Source organism: Pan paniscus, chromosome 1, assembly GCF_029289425.2.
Source record: "Pan paniscus chromosome 1, NHGRI_mPanPan1-v2.0_pri, whole genome shotgun sequence".
NCBI classification, from domain to species: domain Eukaryota; kingdom Metazoa; phylum Chordata; class Mammalia; order Primates; family Hominidae; genus Pan; species Pan paniscus.
Window position 1 is genome coordinate 9753510 of NC_073249.2, and position 23707 is coordinate 9777216.

Sequence of the window (23707 nt, forward strand, 5' to 3'; positions counted from 1 at the left end):
TAAAATGCTTCTTAAAATGATAGTAAAGAAAGAACACTAGATAACTTTAAATCGAGACTGCTCTAGTATCCAGAGCATAGATTTTGTTTTAAGAAATTCTGTATTCACTGAATTCCTGGTTACCAAGCCCAAGCATTCTGCTATCTTTTTTTTGTTTGTTTTTGTTGAGACGGAGTCTCGCTCTGTCACCCAGGCTGGAGTGCAGTGGCGCGATCTAGGCTCACTGCAACCTCCGCCTCCCAGTTCAAGTGATTCTTCTGCCTCAGCCTCGAGAGTAGCTGGGACTACAGGCGCCCGCAACCACGCCCGGGTAATTTTTTGTATTTTTAGTAGAGACGGGGTTTCACCATGTTAGCCAGGAAGGTCTCGATCTCCTGACCTCGTGATCCGCCCACCTCGGCCTCCCAAAGTGCACATTCCGCTATCTTTTAGAGATCAGTAACTAAAGCTCATGACAAGCCCAAATTTTACTTCATCACAAACTTCCATGTGGTCCTAGTAAAATAGCCTCAAAAAATTTTTAAATATCTGCTTAAAAGTCACACCCATGTAAGCATTGTTTTCTGATTCTATTCAGAGCCCAAAGGTTTTCACATAGACACGTGAGATGGGGAAAATTCAAGCAATCTGAGATCCCGCGCCCTGTCCAAATAGTTCATAAACTTGCAGGTGCAACAAGGATTAGGTCGTCCTAGATTGCAAAGAAACAATGTCTCCAGTGAGTATCTTCTACACAACCAACTTCAGAATACAATTTACAGTATTAGGGATATCGATCTTCTCACCATTATGCCCACATCAGCATTCTGAAAACCAGATTACGTATTGTATCATAATACGTTTAAAGCTACTTCTCAACAGCAATAAAAATTAGCTGGTCTTCTTAAGTTCCAGCAAGCCCCAAGCTCCAAGAGGATAACTCCAGGGCAACATCCCGGCCTTGGCAGCTGCTCAATAAATATCTGATGAATGAAAAAATAAAAGAAAATAAAAGAATACAGTATCTTCAAGCATGTTTAACAATATTTGAAGACTTAGATTTTAATGTGAAAAATCTGACAGAATATAATATTTAGTTATGTTAAAGTGCTTCAGAATAACTGAAAAACTAGAAATCATATTCTGGAGACCAGCCGAGTAATGTAAAAAGTGAAGTGTCTTGTGGCACATCAAGAGCATTCTGGAGGCCGGGCATAGTAGGTCACGCCTATTAACCTAGCATTTTGGGAGGCTGCAGCGGGAGGACTGCTTGAGTCCAGGAGTTTAGGACCAGCCTGGGTAACACAGTGAGACCCCATGTCTGAAAAAAAAAAAAAAAAAAATCTAGCCAGCCACGCTGTTGTGCACCTGTAGTCCCAACTACTTGGGAGTCTGAGCGGTCAGGCTGCACTGAGCCGTGATTGTGCCACTTTACTCCAGCCTGGGCAGCAGATTGAGACCCCATCTATTAAAGAAATAATTTTTTAAAAGAGCATCCTGGGCCAACATAGTCTTGATTGCTGTATTAGTCCGTTCTCACGCTGCTATAAGGACATACCCAAGACTGGGTAATTTATAAAGGAGAGAGGTTTTTTTTTTTTTTTTTTTTTTTTGACGGAGTCTCTCTCTGTGGCCCAGGCTGGAGTGCAGTGGCGCCATCTTGGCTCACTGCAAGCTCCGCCTCCCGGGTTCGCGCTATTCTCCTGCCTCAGCCTTCCGAGCAGCTGGGACTACAGGCGCCCGCCACCATGCCCGGCTAATTCTTTTGTATTTTTTTAGCAGAGACGGGGTTTCACCGTGTTAGCCAGGATGGTCTCAATCTCCAAGGAGAGAGGTTTAATTGACTCACAATTCCAAAGGGTTGAGGAGGCCTCAGGAAACTTACAATTATGGCATAAGGGGATTGCAAATACGTCTGTCCTCACACGGCAGCAGCAAGGAGACGTGCAGAATGAAGTCGGGGAAAGCCGCTTAAAAACCCATCAGATCTCGTGAGAACTCACTCACTATTACGAGAACAGCATGGAGGTAACCACCCCCATGAGTCAGTTACCTCCCACCAGGTCCCTCCCACCACACATGGGGATTATGGGAAATATAGTTCAAGATGAGATTTGAGTGGAGACACAGGCACACCATATCACTTGCCTATCACATTTTACGTAGTGGTACCTTGTAGGTACTCAGTTGCAGATTTCCTAAGGTATGCTTTAGAATTCCAAATTCAGAAAAGCCCTTCTCCATCTTCCTCTTCCATTTTATGGTCATAAGGAATTTCTTTACTTCCTTTTTAATGTATATGCTCATAATTAAGTCAATGAGCATTTACATTAATTTTTTTTAATTAGAAACTAACAAGTTGGTTCTCTCTCATCTACTTCTAATAGAAAAATAACATTAATGGAAACAAAGCTGGGCATATTCATGGAAATCTGATCGAATGTGCTAATTTAGTTCATTGTTCTTCAGGTGTACCACGCTATAATTTATTGTGAGTGACAGTATTAATGGTGATTTCAATATAAATATGCAAAAGAAAAAGCCCTGGAGGGAAATAATATAAGGGTGGGTTTGTCAGTTTTCCTTTCTGCAATAAGAAAAATAAAAGTGGAATTGAGCATTCATTCTGCTAGCATATATTAAGAGCCCACCCTCCTGAGACAGATAGCGTTCTAGAAACTGGAAATTTAGCGCTCTCTCTCTCTCTCTCTATATATATATATATTTATAGTCATTGGTCTCATAGAGCTCATATTGTAGTGGGCGTTAACAGACAGTGAGTGAAAAAATAAATATATATTTTGTCAGGCAGTGACAGATGCTATGAAGAAAAGGACAGCAGATTCAGAAGATGGTGAATGATGAAAGTGACGCATGCCACTTAGAGGAAGTGATCACAAAACGGAGCCTGATCAGATGGCATTTGAGGACAGCTCTAACAGAAGTGAAAAAGCAAGCTATATAGACTTCTGGAAAAAGATCGTTTCAAACAGATATAATAGTAAGTGTAAAGGCTCTGAGGCAGAAAGTTCTTGATAGAGACAACAACAAAAAAAGAAAACAGCAGGAAGTTTTTCACTTGTAAGGTTAGTTTTGCCTGGATCTTCTTCTCTGTTTAGACCTTACTGGTCCTTTAAAGTATCTCTCAAGTGAAATCCCTTAAAGGAAGAAATGCCTGGTATCTCTCCAAAAAGATTTGGCTTCTTCACCCTCTGATTCCCAAGAACAACTTGGCTCAGACAACTCTATTTTACAAGTTAACATATTTGTAGATTATAAACACACATCTAGGGTCAAGACTTTGCTACACAATTTTTTTATCCCCTCCTGAACCTAGCTGCCTTATAATGATCTTGGCCAAGCTACCTTGGAAGTCAATAACAGCATCTGTAGTTGAGAGAGGCTTTGCAGAAATGTAAAGGGTCAGTGGGCATTACTTCTTTATAGCTTAGTCTGGTTTGGACTTGGAAAACATACAAGATGGCACCCTGACCCTGAGTCTTCCAAAAGACTTACTGAGTTAGTTATTTCTTTGCTGGAATGAGGATGGGTGGGCTACTCAGTAGTGGGGTTTGGGCCAGCTTTCACTTCAGTAATGGCGATGTTAATGGTGATGTTAATCTTGTTCTGTGCATGTGACTTGTTGGATTTAACTTTGGTTCATAGTTCATTTTCTTTGGACTCCTATAGCTGATGGTGGATCAAGGGAAGGAGTCAGGCTGAGAGTATCAAATTTCTTTGTTTCTTCTGTCATCACTGGAAAATAAAGCATTTGTTTCTCGCATATTTGAAAAAACTGCATACTCCCTGGAGCCACCAGGGCATTCATCTCTATCTCATTTTGCAAAGCCTATTTGAACTTTTTCACAAAAACAGAACACTAGTCAAAATACCAAGGGAGTCTCTGTTAATTTACAAAATACATGTGACCTTCAAAAGAACTTCAGCCAGGCACGGTGGCTCACGCCTGTAATCCCAGCACTTTGGGAGGCCTAGGCGAGTAGATCATGAGGTCAGGAGTTCGAGATCAGCCTGGCCAACATGGTGAAACCCCGTCTCAACTAAAAATACAAAAATTAGCCAGGCATGGTGGCAGGTGCCTGTAGTCCCAGCTACTCGGGAGGCTGAGGCAGGAGAATCACTTCAACCCGGGAGGCGGAGGTTGCAGTGATTGCAGTGAGCTGAGATCGCGGCACTACACTCCAGCCTGATGATAGAGTGATACTCCGTCTCAAAAGAAAAAAAAAAATCCGTCTTGCCCTCTATAAATAGAGCAGATAGCCAAATTGAAAACCAAATGCCAAGGAGTAAAAGAATGGTCATATTTAAAACATACAGTCCACGGAACATAACAGCAACTTCTGTCACTCATATGAAAGTAACAACATTTTTTTTTCACATCAAGAGGTGCATTTTGAACCTTTAAAAACTTGACCCGCTCATTGGACACACAAATGCAGTTGTCTGCCATCTACTGGCAAAAATCAGTATTGGTAGTTTAATTTTTCTAAAAGAACAATTTTTTTTTTTTAAAGAAAAATGTAATTGAAGCCCCAGCTTTAAGAGGTGGGGAAACAGTGAAGCCTAGAGAAGGCCTCAAGTCTAATTGGCCAAACTGTCCTACTACACCCATCTATTCTAATCTTGACACCGAGTAGAAGCAGGCTTGTTTAGAAATTCCCTTACAAGTACTGGTCCAGCTCCTGTGGATTTTCACAAAGACGTAAACCCACAAAGGCAGCGTCTTGTCCTGCTTATTCATCTTTTCATCCCCAGCACTTAGAACCCTGCCTGACACAATTCAGGAACTTAAAAAAACGTAACTAGCAAGTAAACTACCAGTGGAATGGTTGGAAATAGAAGAGATTGTGTGTGGGTCACCTGGCTCGAGGGTTTTGCTACCACAGGAATTTCTAAACTTCTGACAAACAGAGTGATTATTAATTTTGTTTTCTTAACCTAATGTACTACTTTACATTAAATTCATGAAAAAGTATTAGTTGTATGATTTTTGAAATTTACTTATTTATAGAAAACCTTTATAAAATATCCCCTAACGGATGGGCAAAACCAACTCTGTCAATTTTTTAGACTGTTCATGATAATAAAACTATTTTGCACTTAGACAGCAGTTCTAGACTATGTTGTCTTTGCTTTTTTGACATCCTGCTGTTTATATAAATAATATACATGATTACTTGCTCAGAAATGTAACCCCTAAACATAGCATTATACCCATGCAAAAATATGGTCTGTTTTTGATAGTCAGCTCCCTGATAGAACTCGAGAAAAACAAAAAAAGTTAAGAACTGCGTATATTTGAGATAACACTTTCTGTTTTTATAGTACCCTGTGAACACTGTTAACCATATTTTCCGTATATATATATATATATATTTAGATATAGCACGATACATTTAATGGAAGCGGTTTCAACTTAATTTTCCAGCGGACATCTGAGTTCTTGCTCTATTGTGTTTAAATTTCAGTGGGAAAGAGCACTCCACCCTTTGCAAAGCCTGAGAAACATCTCAAGTTGAATACGACTCATCTTACCAGAGAGAATGACCTGAGATAATGTACTCCTTGCCAATCCATTCTATTAATCTAACTCAGAAAAAAATAAATGTTCCTTTCTTTCTTTCTCTTTCTTTCTTTCTTTCTTTCTTTCTCTTTCTGTTTCTTTCTTCCTTCCTTCCTTTCTTTCTTCTCTCTCCTTTCTTTTTTTTTGAGACAGAGTCTCGCTTTGTCGCCCAGGCTGGAGTGCAGTGGTGCGATCTTGGCTCACTGCAAGCTCTGCCTCCTGGGTTCACGCCATTCTCCTGCCTCAGCCTCCCGAGTAGCTGGGACTACAGGTGCCCGCCACCACGCCTGGCTAATTTTTTTGTATTTTTGGTAGAGATGGGGTTTCACTGTGTTAGCCAGGATGGTCTCGATCTCCTGATTCGCCCACCTTGGCCTCCCAAAGTGCTGGGATTACAGGCATGAGCCCCCGAGCCAGGTATCTCTATCTCTCTCTCTCTCTCTCTCTCTCTCTCTCTCTCCCCCCCCCCTCCCTTCCTCTCTCTCTCTCTCCCCCTCCTTCCTTCTGAAATGTTGGATCTTAAAATTTAGCAAGCAGAAGTACTATCTAAGGTACAGTGTTTAGAATGCAGATTGACAGACCCTGTCCCCATTTTTATTCAGCTGGTCTGCTTTCAATCCCCAAGGTTGAATCTTTAGCAGACATCCCATATGATTATGATGTATACGATCCTGGGCCACACATGATCACCCCTCCGAGTCCCTGTGATTGAAAGCTTTCCAAGTGGTTACAAAAACCTTCAAGAGAGCTTGCTACTTGTGGCATCTGATGATCAACCAATAATGACTACTGGCCACTAGAAATTAGCTGGTGAAAGGAACCATAATTTCCAGGAGATCCAAAAGACTACCCCTCTCAAAATGTGAGGGTCACCAGTGTAACCATTGTATCTACAAAAACAATGCTCCAGGCAAGGGAAGTTCTGAATCTCAGTCAGAGAAATTCTAGTATGTTCTGCATATAAGTCATCAGGAACTGCTTACTGTTCACTAATGGATAAACTATTTTGTCATCATCAAGGTACATTGAAGACTGCTAAAACTCATGTTTCTTTTTCTCCCCCAAAGGGAACAGTAACAAGGAACTCAGTCAAAACAAATACTTAATGAAAGTCTATTATGTGCCAAGCAGGCCCTTGGGATAGATCAGTGAATAAAACATAAAAATCTCTGCCTGCACAGGTACCTAAAGCATCATTCCATTTAGTGAGTTTCTACAAGGTGTAAAGTCTACGAGGCGTATGGAGAAATAAATAATTGGTGGCTTCTGATGAGAAGCTCAAAATCTAAAGGACAAGGAGAGTTATTTACATAATTTATTTAAAGGCAGATAAGTATGGTAAATGTTATAATAGATGTGAGAATAACATACTAAAGGAGCATGGGGATTGAAAAAGATGTACAGTCAGCCCTCTGTATCTGTGGGTTCCACATCCATAAATTTAACTAATCTCGCATCAAAAATATTCCAGAAAAAAAAATCCACAAAGTTCCAAAGAGCAAAACTTGAATTTGCCTCATGCTCAGTACTATGTTGAATCCACTCAAATGAAGTGATGCGTAGGCGCTGCATTAGGTATTATAAGTAATCTAGAGATGATTTAAATTTCATGGGAGGATATGCATAGGTTATATGTAAATACTGTGCTGTTTTATACAAGAGACTTGAGCATCCTGTGATTTTGGTATCCACTAGAGGTCCTGGAGCCAATACCCGTTGGATACTGAGGGACGACCATATTTTCCTGAGGACTTCAGGCCTAATATTTTTAGGACAGCTACAGCCAAGCTAGGGAGAATAAATTTCAGGAAGTGTGGTTTCCACAGAAACCTAGAGGAAGGACAATGGAGTCACATCCAAAGAACCACAAGCAGGCTGATGTGGCTACAGTGACATGACAGAGCGGGGAAAGGGAGATGGAATCAAAAGTTATGTAGAGGTAAAATTGTAGGTCTTGTTACAGAACTGTAAAATCCAAAAGAGACTGAAAGCAGGGAACAAGTTAGAGGCTATTGGAGCCTTGTAAGGGGGAGATGATGGGAAAGACCTGGATCAAGGAGGTAGTAGTGAGAACAGGTGGCAAGTAATTAATGTGGTGCAGTTTAGGAAAATTCAATAGGACTTATAAGCTGCACGTAAAGAGGGAAGGTATCTTTGCAAACATTCAGAAGGATTCAAGTCTGAATCCTTGCTTCTCCTTGGAAGACTGTGATGAAATCAATGCATATAGGAAAAGTAGGAAGACTGGAATATTTTGGAGAAAGGTGATGGGTTCCAATCTCCAAATCATACATTAGAGGTGCCTGATGGATATTCTTTGTAGAAATGTCTAAAAGAGGGCCAGAAATGAATACGTAGCACTTGGGAGGGGGTTTGACACTTGAGATCTGTTTCTACTAATGCTTGATGCCATAAATGCCGTAAATGCCGCTGCAAACAACAAGAGTGAATAAAGAGGCCAGGTTATCTCCAGGCAGTGACTTAGCAGGAGTCTACATAGAAACTTAGACATGGAGTCAGAAGATCCAGGCTTAGAGTTTTGCAGCTTTGGGTGTGGCATTCAACCTTTTCAGATTCCAGGATCCTCAAATATAAAATAAGAGGCCTCCATTAGATAATCTTAAAAATCCCCTCAAAGTCTGCCGGGCATGGTGTCTCACACCTGTAATCCCAGCAATTTGGGAGGCCAAGGAGGGTGGATCGCCTGAGGTCAAGAGATCGAGACCATCCTGGCCAACATGGTGAAACCCCGACTCTACTAAAAATACAAAAAAATTAGCTGGGTGTGGTGGTGTGTGCCTGTAGTCCCGGCTACTCAGGAGGCTGAGGCAGGAGAATCGCTTAAATCCGGACGGCGGAGGTTGCAGTGAGCCGAGATTGCACCACTGCACTCCAGCCTGGCAACAGAGACTCCATCTCAAAAAAGAAAAAAAAAAAAGGAAAAAAGAGAGAGAAGAATTTTGGGATCAGGAGAAGACAAAATACAGAATGGTAACTTGAAAAGTTGCAAGGGTAAGAAAAAGTGTACTTTAATGAAAGTCAAGTCAAACGTGCCATAGTTAGAGGAAAATATCTTACAGAGAAGCAGGGTGGAGAGTGCCAGTGTGGGAGGAAGAAGATCTGAGCGTGCAGTAGAAAAGTGTTATGGGGCACAGATTTCTGTTTTTGATGAAGCTGGAGAATGGCCACAGGCTGTCTCACTTGCCACAGCCTTCAGACCCAGGTACCAGTTTCTTTATTCAGCCTGGTTCCATGTTGTGGCCTGACCCTTGATAATCAGTATTTCATCCGTAGCTTAACACGGTCTAGGCCTGTCCCTAAGACTGTGGGAATGTTTCAGTCCCTCCCAGAATCAACTTTGATTTTCTTTTCAAGCCTAGGCCCTTGGGTTGTTCTCTTTTTGCCTGGTTCCTGCTTCTGATGAGAAAGATATGCACGCATTTTATATAAAAGGCAACATGGTACAACCTGGATTCACTGAGCTTCTGCCACATCATCAGCTGTTTAAGCTGAGGAAAGTCCTCAGTATGTTTCAGTTTCCTTTTATGTATATATAAAAAAGATAATAACAATTTCTATTTAAAGAGGGTTGTTGACTTCATGGTACTGGCATAAAAAAACACACACACAGACCAATGGAATGGAATAAAGAGCCCAAAAATAAATCCTTGTATTTACGGTCAACTGATCTTCAACAAAGATGCCAAAAACACACAATGAAGAAAGGATACTCTTCAACAAACGCACTTGGGAGAACTGGATATCCACATGCAGAAGAATGAAATTGGATCTTATCTCACACCAAATACAAAAATCATATCAAATTTGATTAAAGACTTAAATTTAAGGCCCAAAACTCTGAAACCACCATAAGAACACACTGGAAAATGTTTAGAACATTAGTCTCGGCAAAGAACTTTTGGGTAAGATCTCAAAAGCACAGGCAACAAAAGCAAAAATAGACAAATGGAATTATATCAAGAGAAAACGTTTCTGCATGGCAAAGGAAAAAATAAACAAAGTGAAGAGGCGACCTAAACTATGGGAGAAAATATTTACAAACTATCCATCTGACAAGGGATTAATAACCAGGACATATAAGGAAGTCAAAAACTCAATAGCAAAAAGAAAATAATCTGATTAAAAAATAGGCAAAAGATGTGAACAGAGATTTCTCAAAATAAAACTTACAAATGGCCAACAGCTATATAAAAATAAAACTAGCGGCCAAGCGTCGTGGCTCACGCCTGTAATCCCCGCACTTTGGAAGGCCGAGGTGGGTGGATCACTTAAGGCCAGGAGTTTGAGACCAGCCTGGCCAACATGGCGAAACCCTATCTATCATAATACAAAAATTAGCCAGGCATGGTGGCAGGCACCTGTAATCCCAGCTACTTGGGAGGCTGAGGCAGGAGAATCGCTTGAACCAGAAGACCGAGGTTGCAGTGAGCCAAGATCATGCCATTGCACTCCAGCCTGGGCAAGAGTGAGACTCTGTCTCAAAAAAGTAAAATAAAATAAAAATAAATAAATAAATAAAACTACCATAGGATCCAGCAATCCCGCTACTGGGTATACATCCAAAGGAATTGAAATCAATATGTCAAAGTGACATCAGCACTCCCATATTCACTCCAGCACTCTTCATAATAGCCAAAATATGGAACCAAACTAAGTGTCTATCAACAGAAGAATGGAGAAAGAAAATGTGGTATATATACACAATAGATACCATTCACCCTTAAAAGAGAAGAAAATTCTTCCTCCGCAACCAAATGATTGGACTTGGAGGACGTTGTGTTAAGTGAGATGAGTCAGGCACAGAAAGACCAATGCCACATCTTCTCATTTACATGCAGAATCCCCAAAAGTGGAACTTATAGATGAAGAGTAGAATGGGAGTTTCCAGCGGGGACAGGGAAGGGGTGATGGTTGGGGAGATGTTGATCAAAAGGTACAAAGTTTCATTTAGGATGAATAAGTTTGAGAGATCTATTGTACAACACAATGACAACTATGGTTAATGATAATGAACACTTGATAACTGCTAAGAGAATAGATCTTATAACATTCTCACAGCAAAAAAAAAAAAAAAAATCAGACGTCATGGATATATTAATTAGTCTGATGTAATCATTTCACAAAGTACCACGATATCAAAGCATTACACTGTACACCATAAATATATATAATGTTTAATTGTCAACTATACATGAAAAAAGAGGGCTGTTGATTCAATGAGATATTGTCTGAAAATCTGAAGCCTTATAATTCATTATAATTATCAGCAGTCATCATCATCATCACCATCGTTACCTGTTCTTTCTTCAGGATATCTTGCATTGGCTAAAAGTTACTTTCTTTGCCCATGGTGGTTCCTGGGGTTTTCAGGCCTTCAAAGAGACCTTGGTTCCAACATATTACTTTGTCTTTTTTAATCTGCTTTCAAAGTATTCACTTCCTTTCTTTTTCTTTTTTCTTACCTTAATATATGGACATTTTTTTGTGGGTATAATTTTAGACTATACATTTCCAAGTTATATCCTGCTTGCTTTCCAAAGAGAATCTGAGAATGCTTATATTAAAACTGAAAGGTTAAGAAAAATCCTAAAACAAAAGGGAAGTAATATACAGAAAAACCAAGCAAAACTGTCCACTGTGATTGAATGTTATTTTTAGGTCTAAGTTTCCTAGCAGCCAATGCAAAAATGAAATAAATATGGCTTAATTTTATTATCAGATAATTGCTCTTATTATTCCAAAGGAGGTTCAATTTTCACTTGTATTAAATTCTACAGGAAACACACAATCCATATGGGAGGAGACATATTAACTATACCAATGGACAAAATCTTCAGGGGTTTGATAGAAGATGTAGAAATATTCTTTATATTGGCCAGGCGTGGTGGCTCATGCCTGTAATCCCAGCACTTTTTGGGAGGCCGAGGCGGGCAGATCACTTGAGGTCAGGAGTTCGAGACCAGCCTGACCAACATGGTGAAACCCCGTTTCTACCAAAAATACAAAAATTAGCCAGGCGTGGTGGCACATGCCTGTAATCCCAGCTACTTGGGAGGCTGAGGCAGGAGAATCGCTTGAACCCAGGAGGCAGACGTTGCAGTGGGCCAAGATCATGCCATTGTACTCCAGCCTGGGCGAAAGAACGAAACTCCATCTCAAAAAGAAAAAAAATACATTATTTATATAATTTCACTAACCCAGACTGCAAAAGTCTCCTATTGATTCAAAGTTGTAATCTTTTATTGTCTTACATTCTACTTTTAAGTTTCTTCTTCATAAGATACAGTCTTCTTTGCTGATATCTCTAGGTTTCTCAAACATACTCCTGTCCTCCCTCTACCCAGGAAAATGACCTTCCCGAGTTCCACAATAGAACTATTTCTTAAATGACAAATATGGTATCAGTAACAAACATTCATCATTATGAAGACTTATCTCTCCAAAATTCCAAAGGGAATATTGATGTTTACTTCTAAAAGAATTTTCTTTTCAACAAATGCTTTATTGTGTGCCCCCAGTTACTGGCATTCTAAGACACGGCTCACATAACATTTTCCTTTTGTTTTTCACACTGCTTCTTCCTAAATTGTAGTTTTATTAAATACACTAAAATTTTTGGTATATCTTTTACAACATTTTCTCTCTATATATATAGAAATATATAGAGAGATATATTTTTATAGAATATATATATTTATATTTTTTATAGAAATATATATATGTATAAATACATGTATTTTTTGAGACAGAGTCTCGCTCTGTTGCCCGGGCTGGAGTGCAGTGGCACGATCTCAGCTCACTGCAACCTCCGCCTCCCGGGTTCAAGCGATTCTCCTGCCTCAGCCTCCCGAGTAGCTGGGACTACATGCATGTGCCAGCACGCCCGGCTAATTTTTTGTATTTTTAGGAGAGAAGGGGTTTCACTGTGTTAGCCAGGATGGTCTCAATCTCCTGACCTCCTGATCCACCCATCTCGACCTCCCAAAGTGCTGGGATTACAGGCGTGAGCCACCACACCCGGCCACAACATTTTCTATATTTTTATTTCAAATTTATATTCATTAATGGAACAAAAAGTAATATACCTATACATATGTGTGTTAGATGATAGATAAATATGTACACATTCAGAATTCAAAATGAGTCACCTATTCTTTATTGAGCGAAATAATTTGAAAACTTACATTTCAGTATAAAATTGCAATCTGAGAGTTCATGTCATCAAATATGATAATTTTAACTTGACATCAAAGATAAATGATTACTACTTCACCCGCAGTTCATCACTCAACATTAGCCTAAAGACATAAGTATAGCTTGGAACTTCCGGGGTAGTATTTGTGTCTTACTGTTACAGATCTGAAGTCTAGCACAATCTGAGGAGCAGAGAGAGAAATTGCCGAATAAAGGCATACTTAAGTGATCAGAAATTCAAAGCAAACATATTTCTACATTGCTAGGCCATTTTAAGCAGATTGGTTTTTATGCAGTTAAATCAGTCAATCTTTTGGAATAAGTTGCAGATTTTAAGAAGAGGAGATAGATTTACATTTAAAGTCAAGTTGCAAGAGTCTATTATTATCCCAGTTTTGTATAGAGTAAATGTTAGAATATGTATAGAAAAATATCAGAGGCAATCCTGTCGTGACATCAAACTGTTAACCATAGTTGTCTTTGGGGGCATTGGGTTATGGTGGACTTTTACTTTTGATATATATTTCCATAATGTTTGAATTTTTGTATGACATATATTACTTTTATAAGGAGACAAACAACAAAAACACTATATTTACTCTTTTCGAGACTGGATCTTGTTCTGTTGCCCAGGCTGGAGTGCAGTGGCACCATCACAGCTCACTGCAGCTTTGAACTAATGGGCTCAAGGGATCCTCCTTGCCTCAGCCTCCCATATAGCTGAGACTACAGGCAGGTGCACCATCAAATCCAGCTGATTTTTAATAATTTTTGTAGAGATGTTTTTTTGCTAAGTTGCCCAGGTTGGTCTTCAACTTCTGGCCTCAAACAATCCTCCCACCTCAGCCTTCCAAAGTGAGCCACTGTGCCTGTTTACATATTTTATATGCAAATGTGCACACTGAGCATTTATGAAGAAGACTCTGCACTAGATACTTGAAAGCAGTCAAAGACCAACAAAACACAGCATCTTTCAAGGAGTTCACAGTCTGATATTTCAAACAATTTGTGGCACACACACACTAAAACCAAGAGTGAATGTAATCAGGGATAAAAGTGAGATTCTGATAGAGTAACAGAAGATGAATTCGTTTCAAGTGGTCCTTGACAAATTGCTAAAATTTGGATCCCTGATGATGTGGCACAAAGGGCATCCTATGCAGCAAGAGAACGTGGCAGAGGATGAGGATACCTGCAACAGCAAGTACCAGGGTAAAGTGAAGGGTGACCTTGAGACTTGAGACTGAACTCAACATGCAAACCCAAGCCATGAAATAGGGTGAAGCTGATGTGAGACATTTAGTCTTTATTCAACAGGTAATGGAAGGTGATGTCAAAGAAGGTGTTCGAGGGTAGGAGAAAGATGATCACATTTGGTCCTCAATAACAGTAATCTGTGTAAAATGGATCAAAGGCAATAATATGATCAATGAGATCATCTGGGAAGCTCAGAGACTAAGAAAAGATATAAAGCTAAAACATAAAGCCTTTCTTCTCAGTGTGGTCTGAGCACAGAGGAGCAGTATCTGCATCACCTGAAGGCTGGTTAGAAATGCAGATTCTCAGGCCCCAACCCAGCCCTCATGGATCAGAGTCTGCATTTTATCAAGATCCCTATGTGATCTGAATGCACATTTAAGTTGCAGAAATGATGAATTAAGATATTGGTAGCAGGAGGGGAAAGTAGCCAAGAAGGTTGAGATCTTACTTGGTTGAATCATTAGAATTCGGTACCTGGCTAAATGTGGGAGGTGAGGGAAGAGAATAAATCAAGATCACTTGATTTATTCCTAACATTTGAGCTGTGGGATGGTCATGCTATTCATAGAAATAGGAACCCCAGGAGGGGAACAGGATGAGGAAGAAGGAGGAGAAGGCTGTGCTATCCAGCAAGCACATGGAAATGCTCCTTACTGAAGCCAAGTGAGGCTTGGAGATGAGCAGATGAGTGTGACCCACATGGAAAGGGTATTTGAAATCGTGAAGACAGAGGCTGGTACAAAAGGAGAGGCAACGGAAAAGTATGGGAGTCAACCAGGGAGAAATTGCTGGAAAGCCCTACACTCTGCAGAAAATGGGGGTGGGGAACAGGAAGAAGAGAAAAGAAACAGAGGAGAGAAGAGAGCTAGGGAGGTATAATTCTCTGAAAATTAAGGGAGTTTAAAGGGGTTGCTAAGAGATTAACCAGGACAGACAAGGAAGGGCTACCCGTTTTATGACTAAGAGGTTACAGGTGACTTTTGGAAAAGTCATTGGTATAAACCTCATGAAGGTGGATGAGAGGAGTCAAAAGATTTAAAGTCAGAGGGTAGTGAGATTAGGGGAGTGTGATTGCTGTTCGGTGAGTGTAATTGAAAAGGTTAAGAAAAATCATGAAAATTTAGAAGTGGCACATAGGACTAGGTTGAAATAACTTTAAACTTCTCAACTTTAAAGATTTTCTTGTGGAAGAAAGATCAGAAGTGTTCTCATCATAATTCTCAGAATTATTAAGAAGGCAAATAAGTACAATGAGAATTAGATTTTTGGCTCAATATAAAGGGGATCTGCATCTCACTGCTCTGTGAAAATGGAATGACCCCCCTGGTGAGTGTTAATTTCTCAAACATACAGACTGCACAGTTTAACACAAGAGAGAGGTCCAAAGCCAAAAGTTGTTCATTAATGACATCTGCAGTGGTCTGAATGGCGGTCCCTCCAAAAGATGTGCCCACCTCCTAATCCCCAGGTTCTGTGATTACCTTATATGACAAAACATGTGATGTGATGAAGTTAAAGCTCTTGAAAGGAGGAGCTTATCCTAGATTTTCTGGCTGGGGCTTCACTGCAATCACACATATCCTTATAAGACAGGCATATACAGGAGGAGACAGTGAAAGAGGTGGAGGAGGCAACGTGACCACAGAAGCAGAGATTGGAATGATATGCTCACAAGTCAAGGAATGCAGATAGCTACCAGGAGCTGAAGGAAGAAAGGAAGGATTCTCCCCTAGGGTCTTTAGAGGAAACGCAGTCTTGCCAACACCTTGATTTCAGACTTCTGGCTTCCAGAATTGTGAAAGAATAAACTTCTCTTTTAAAACCTAAGAAATTCATGCAACATCTAACATCCCCTTCCAACCCAGATTTGTTTAGTTACACTCACATTGATCATATGCTCTGAAAAGCAGAGCCCTTGACTTACTGTGTATCCAAAACAGAATGTCCATGGTACTTTGCACATTAGATGATACTGATATGAAAGATGTGATAATGGATGTATATACAACACCTATGTAAATGAACATAGGTGGATTAGATATAAAGAGATAGATAATTGATAGGTAGATAGATGGAATGATTGAGTCATTTACTCATTCTACTCAAACATGTATTTATTATATATTTACTTATATACTCTCATGAAGGTAACTTCTTTGGAGAGAATCAAAATAAATACTACCTGGGTTATCCTTGAGCATCAAATTTTATATTAAAAATGGTGAGTGCCACTAGTATTCAGAGTAGAGGGAAGTGATTTGTAGTTGTTTAGTCAGACCGATTTTCAGTTTCTAACATTCAAATGAATCAAGGGATTTAAAATAATTAATCACAGGAAAAACAGAATGATAGCTGCGCTCAAGGAAAGCTGGAAGAGTTTGGCTGGTCCTTGCATGATGGAAAGGATCTGGGGTGAGGAGAGAAGAAAGGAGGACTCCATATAAAGAAACATCATGGCCATTCCAGATTCCCATCATCTCTCCCTTCACACAAGCTACTGCATGTGGCATGTGTTATCGGGCATGTGAGAAAGCACAGGAAACACGGCAGGAGGATCATCACGTCTATTTCAAGTATGAGAACTTCTTTTCAATGTAAATCGTTTGAGAGACCTCCCACAACAGAAGTTGTGCTTTTAGACTATTTTGCACTAAGAAAATTGAAAAATCACAAAAAAGACTGTGTTCAATAACATTTTTAAATGACTATGGATATACATTTAAATATAGTCATCAACATATTGTCAATTTGAAGCCAAAAACCGAACAATATTTAATATTTATATGGGATCTTCTTTCTTTCTTTATTTATTGAAGAGATGGGGTCTTGCTATGTTGTCTAGGCTGGAGTACAGTGGCTATTCACAGGTGCAATCATAGTACATTATAACCTTGAACTCCTGGCCTCAAGTGATCTTCCTGCCTCAGCCTCCCGAGTACCTGGGACTACAGGTGTATGCCACTATGCTCAGCCAAAATTTATATGGATTGTGAGTCTACAAAATACCACTGGATTAGGGTTCAATGGAAGTGAGAGCTAGCTCGATGGAATGTCAAATGGCTGTGGGCAAGAATTGGCCTGTATGTATTAATAGTTAGCAGTAACCAGGTTTCCCTCCAGTCTGGGATCCCATGGGCAATTCTAGTGGGAGAAAATGTACTCCAAAGTGACAAGTCTTAAAAAATGTAGACAAAGGCTGTTAGCAGCTCCTTTTTCCTACAGTTTAGTGACAGAATATTTTTATATGTATCTATGTCTATAGCCATAGCTACCTATGATAAATTAGAAGGCTTCAGTAGAAGAGCACCAAAACACTTCACAGCCATAAATGCAGGGAAGTACACACTTGGTAGCCCCTCTCTCTGGGGACTCTCTCCAAAACAGGCTGAAAGTATTTTACCTTGGTTTAAACTCACCTGAATTTTATCTGAATAGCAGTAGTTGGCGGATATCCTGCCTGAACCAGGATGTCTACATTAGCACCACTTCCTGTGCTAGAGGTGACAGAAGGTAGACGATGTCATGGCTCAGCTGGCATGCCAAATTTCAAGGGAACAGTGGGGACAGGAAGCAGGCTAGGGCTGGGCTAGAACAAATGACCTAATGAAGGATTAATTCTGTAGTGGATAGTCAGCCACTCAAATTACATTGCTTGGGAGAGGTGTGGAGAACTGAGATTTGATCCTGCCAACAATGACAGACAAGGAGAATTTATTTGTCAAGTGGAACCGGGCACTACAAGTCTCAGGCGGAAATGATGCACTGTCAGGAGAGGAGCTGTGCCTTAGGTCCAAGGGTTTGTCACACTGAGATTGAATCAGAGACAGAATAGAAAGAAAGGGGTCTTGCTCCTGGAGAGAAGTTCTTGGCAAGGGCGAGGCTGACTGCCAAGGTCATAGCTAAAATTTTCCCAGGCCAGACATTAAATCCAGTACTGAAAGTGCAAATTGAAAACTCAATAAAATCCTAGTCCTACGAAATGGTAAATATGACAGGAGTTAGAGAAACTGAGGTGAGGGGGGCATGAGAATTGCTAGAGCTCACTAGGGTTAGGACAGACTCTGCACTGGTTGTGGAATCAGAAGGGCCAGGCTCCTGAGTCCCATGCAGAGCAGGCTTGGAAAGGCAAGGTCTCAAAGCCCACAAGGCATCTGCCAGCTACTGTTTATCAAATTGGTTTTTGTTTTTTGTTTTTAATTTTTGGCCACCATTGTTTTTCTCAAAGTGTTCATATTCCGGATGGCTTCAGGATGAACTGGCACAATTGGTGAGAAGCTGGCAGGGGCTCAGAATATTCCTTCTGTTGACTTCCTGTCATCACTACTGGACCCTAGGTCTGTGTCAATGTGGCAAGCTGCAGCTGCAGCCTCAGCAGAGGAAGCTAAGAAGGTGCACGTCAGCCAGAGTCCTTGGCCTTCAGGAGGGGATGAGCGGGAAGTTCCAACAGGTGGGAGAATGCAGATCGCCAGCCTAAAAGAGAGAGCCTGCCAGAGGCTGGGGAATCTGCAAGCTGCCAAAACTTCTGGATAGAAAACAACACACAGAGGCCAAAAACTGAGCCAGAGGGCCACTACATACTGGCGCTCAGTGCTGTCCATCATGGTGTACTGAGGGGGCTCTGGGTTCCAATCAAGCACTGCATTTCAGAGTTTGTTCAAAAAGCACATCCACATGCACTGGATTCTCAAAACCAATCCATGGTATGGACAGGGCAACTACTATGGTCTTCAAGTGTACAGTGGGGAATGAAATGCTTGAGGTCACACAGTTATCATATAAGCCACATTATGGTTTAATATTTTCAATTGCTTCGCCAAACCAAAATTACTATTATGATGATGATTATTTAGAGACAGAGTCTCAGTCTCTCCTATAGGCTGGAGAGAAGTGGCATGATCCTGACTCACTGCAGTCTCGAACTTCTGCATTCAAGCTATCTTCCCACTGCATCTTCCTTAGTAGCTAGGAATACAGGTGCACGCCACCATGCCTGGCTAAGTTTTTACACTTTTTGTAGAGATGGGGTCTGGCTATGTTGCCTAGGCTGATCTTGATTTCCTTGCCTCATGTAATCCTCCTGCCTTGGCCTCCCAAACTGCTACCATTACTGGCATGAGCCACTGTGCCCAGACCAAAATTATTTTTATTTCTTGCATTGAAGACAACACTAATGGAGATCTATACTGTCTGGGGCATGCAACTGCTAGGGAAGGTAGCAGGCTAACAGAGCTCTCCAGGTGCTAGTTAACTGATGAAAAGGGAAGCCTTTCTTGAGGCAGAGAATTGCTTGAACCTGGGAGGCGGAGGTTGCAGTGAGTCAAGATCATGCCACTGCACTCTAACCTGGGCGACAGAGTGAGACTCCATCTCAAAAAAAAAAAGTGAGGGAAGCCTTTCATACTGCACACCCTCTCCGTGGAGGGTGGGCAGAGGGAGCAATGCAGTGATGAGTGATTTGAAGAAATACTCTGCTTAGCATTTGATCTGAACAAAGATATATTCCCTAATGGAGAAGATAGGGCCTTTCAGACAGCAGAAACTAACTTCTAATTTAACTGATTTTGCCTCCTGTCATATACATTAGATTATCTCTTCATAAAATCAAAACTTTCCATTGATGTTGAAATTTTATTCCAAAGTTCTGAAAGGCTAGTAATTTTTCAGAACAGGGCTTCTGCTGGACTTGCTGAACTTTATAGATGAAAAATATATTGCATCTAGGAAAACACTATATTAAACAATTAAGCATAAAGGCACATTTTATTATGCTGATTAACTTTTAAAAGTAAACGTGGTAGAGGGATTTGATTACAATTTTATTAAGCTCATAGATACCTTTTACAATAGTCTTATGTAAGGAGAATACATTTTAAATTCACAAACATAAAAGACAACATCTCTAGTTACTCACTGATCCTCCAAAATCACACTGTGAGAATAATGCTATTAGTCATCATATGATATAAAATCAGGTTCCATAAGTGAAGGACAGATACACTTCTCTGCATACTGATCAGTCTCCATCTTCATATGATTCACGGTTCATTCATCTCCTATCTAAAGTGCCACTACACCACAGCTGTTCCCAGTATAAACTTCCCGGCACTGCAAACAAGACCCAATTTCTTAATAGTCACACTGGAATCGTCCAGGCCATTTAGCAGTAAGCAACTGAGCTTGCCAGTGCTAACAAAGTTATTAGGCAAGAACAATATGTTGGCTGGGAAAATGACAGAGATTTTAACTAAAAATCTAAAAATATATATTACTTTATAATTTACAAATACATAAGGCAACTTTGATTTTAACCATATCGTTTAACCTTCTGTCTATTCAATTTACAAGTGTGAATCTAAGAAATTCTATGTCTGCCAATTTCACATTTTTTCCATGCTCTCTTTCAACAGGTTGCCTGCAATTAAAGGCTAAAATATCATTAAAAGAACTTCACATTTTTACATACTCTAATTTATAACAAATTTTCTTTGTTAAGAAATTAAATCATTTGTCTTTATAAGGAAAAAATGAGAAGGTACACTCTAAAGAACTTTTACACATGCCTAAATAATCTTCAGAAGTAAATAATACTTTTGAAGTGACATTTTACTTCCCCCTACCCCAGAATAAAAATAGGGTACTGAATATTCATCATAGATTTCTCTAAATTTTAAAGCAAACTTTCCTAAATAAGCTTAAATGTAGGTTTAATACAGAACTACCCATTATAACACTTGTTCTTTCTTTAAAACTTGACCAATTCCACATTTGCTCCTTTTCCCAAATTACATTTTTCCCTTACAATAATTTTCCACACAGAAAATTTATAAAGATTTTTCAAAGTCTACTTTTTATCTCATTTTCTTTTTCAACTATCATGTTCATTCGATTAATGACCCAACGTTATTTAAAAAACAATATTTCGACATTGCTATTTTCGTGCTACATTCAATCTCATAATACCCCCCAACCTAAAGAAACATTCTAAATCCAACCGGCAATGTCATTATTTTTAAATTAGTAATTAAAGCGAACGTTATATTTCCATATGGAAACCACTACAAAAATAACGTGCTGTCTAGCCCAACAATAGGTAATTATGTATTAAGCTAATTGAGACAAACCATGTAAACAAAATCTAAAGATAGACTATTCGGCGGTAGAAGCTATGATGTAAACCACATTTCTGTGGCATGTTGGAATGCACACTGAAGAAGCAGGCATGTTCCTTGCACATATATACTTCGGGATATCAGCTCTTATAACAAGAGGGTGCACTCAACACCTCGTCTATCCCACAATATTTGGAACAGATATACCTTAGTTTTTTATTAACGTGCTACCACTACAATACGCCTATATGCAGGTATCTGCTCTAGGTTTAGTTTTCCCCTTTCTGAACTATAGGTTCATATGCATAGTCTCTCTTAACTAAATACATGGGCATTGTTTTAAACACAGGAAATAATGATGAATGGTTCATGCGATATAACGATCTCACAATATGAAATTATCTGGACTATATAATCACTGCACCCAGGTAAAAATTATTTTTCAAATAGTAACCTACAAAGGTCAAAATGGGGGGAGGGGACAGGTTATCTGTCTTGGAACTCAGAGGGCAAGAGAGAAAGGAAAAGTCTGTGCAAAGCATATTGTGAAATAACCAGTGTTCTTAACCACACATCGCTTTGATAAATACATTTTTGTCCTAAAGAGGGCCGCCCTTTCACATTGCAAACACGGACACTGGCGGGGATCGAGGGGACATATCCTTGCAGGCTTTGGACAGGTTCCAGTAACACTTGCAGACAAATGAAGGTTTGCATTCTTGAAACCTATCCATATGGATGCAGTTCCCAAATCCCTGCTGCCTCTACCACTTCCAAATGCGTGCAAGGAGAGTCGGACACACGCACAAGCATGCAGAACAGGATCTCAATTCCAGCACGCACACCGCGAAGTAGACAAGTGAATTCTGCTGCTGGAGTCAACTGTCCGCCCGCCCCCGCCGTTTAAAAACACGCAAAAATTAACCTCGCTATTAGGAGGCTATGCTGAGGAAGTGTTCCAAAGAGGAGAACCGGTGCAGTCCAGCGGCCGCTGCCTCGCGAGTGCAGACTCTCCCCGGGTCAGTAAAGATGCGCACTAGGCTAGGTACCTTCGCCCAAGTGTTACTCGAAGTGCCAAATTTGCCTTCTCGCCCCCTGAAATGCAATCCGAACTTGCGGCCCCACTGCGAGGTTGGCGGGTGCCAGCTTTAGCCTTCTTAGAAATGACAGGAAACCAAATGGGGAGATGGGAGACAAACGCTCAACACACGAGTGCGCTCACAAACACACCCGGAGCCCAGTAGCTCCTCATGCTCGGGCACTTTGGAGCCTCAGATCCGGCAGTGGCGAAGAGAGAATCGAAGCGAGGGAGAGCGGGGTGGGACGTCCCCGGCTCTCTCCCGGCCACCGCTCGCATGATTCCCGTCCCTTTCGGGGCACTTGGGTGCCAGCGGGCGTTCCCCACCCTCAGTCCCAGAACTCCAACTCCGCACCAGATCGCGCTGTCGGAATTCAAGTGCCCCCATCTTCCCCGAATCAACAGCCTCTCTCGTCCCTCCCCAGCCCCTTCTTTGGACTCCAAACACAAGACCTCTCCTACCCGCGCCGAAAACTTTTTCCTCCTTTCGCAACGAGATAAGGCAAGAAACCAGGTCAGCCGCTACCGCCACCCGCTCTGCCCAGCGCCTGGGTGGCGGGCGCCGTCCCTACCTGGCAGCTGCGCTCCAGGTGGCTGTCCCACGCCGGTCTCCGCGCCTGCCCGGTGCGCGGGTGGCGTCCGCTCCACCTTCCCTTCGTCTCCTCCGGCTCAGCGTTCAGGGAGCGACTGTCCTTAAGATCGCGCCCCCCTGCCCGGAGCCGCCCTTCGGTTCATCGCCCGTCTTCCCAGAAGCGCTGCTGCCGCCCCGGCGGACTGATGAGGAGCCTGGAGATCCGCGATGGCACCGGTGGCCCCGCGGTGTGCGCTCCGGGGTCTGAGAGCGCTCCGCCCGCGGGCAGCTGCGGCCGCGCGTCACATGCCGCCTCCGGGCAGCGGCCGCGGCACCTGCCCAAGCGGCAGCGCTCCCGGCTCGGCAGTGCCGCCCCCGCGCCCTGTGCTCCCCTGCACGCTCCGGCCCTTTCTGTTCACGCCCTTTTCCCTCTGTCTCCCGCCTCACTTTTTCTCTTCTTTCCGTCTCCTTCTTTATCGTGTATTCCCCTTCTCCAAAAGCAGAGAGAAGGCGCTCCAAGGGGGAGGAGAGGTCTTTTCCTCCCCACGAACTCTTCCTCTGCCTGGTGGTGGCGGTCGTGGCTACTGCTGGCCGCTCCTCCTCTCCTTCCTCCTCGCGTTCCTCCTGCTCCTCCTCCTCCCCGGACTGAGAGAGCTGGTGTAATGCACAGGCTGCCTGCTTGAGACCCAAACCTGCCCGGCTTCTGAGCATGCCCAGTTGCCCTGCCGGCGCCTAGCTCCATTCCCGCGTGCCCGCTGGGCTCCGCGTTCTCCGCCTGGCAGGGGGCGAGGAGATCCCAGGGTACTCCTGGGGTGGGTTGGCTGAAAGCGGGACACCAAGCAGGAGAGAGGGGGGCCTCACCCACCCAGCATGGCCTCACCTGTTCCCAAATTGTGCCTCCCGCGGCGCTT

At 41.7% G+C, this 23707-nt stretch overlaps 1 protein-coding gene across 9 annotated transcripts in view; it reads right to left on the bottom strand.

The window, feature by feature from the left end:
* CHRM3 (cholinergic receptor muscarinic 3) overlaps positions 1-23458 on the bottom strand; it is a 523502-nt gene extending 500044 nt beyond the window's left edge. For 5 of the 9 annotated variants that reach the window (XM_034949681.4, XM_034949679.4, XM_034949659.4 and 2 more), the window contains exon 1: positions 22798-23458. The gene's annotated coding sequence lies outside the window, so the exon portion shown is untranslated. The remainder of the gene's footprint in view (positions 1-22797) is intronic. The other 4 variants (XM_034949688.3, XM_055098437.2, XM_034949663.3 and 1 more) reach the window with 1 other exon arrangement.
* Between the last annotated feature and the right edge of the window lie 249 nt (positions 23459-23707).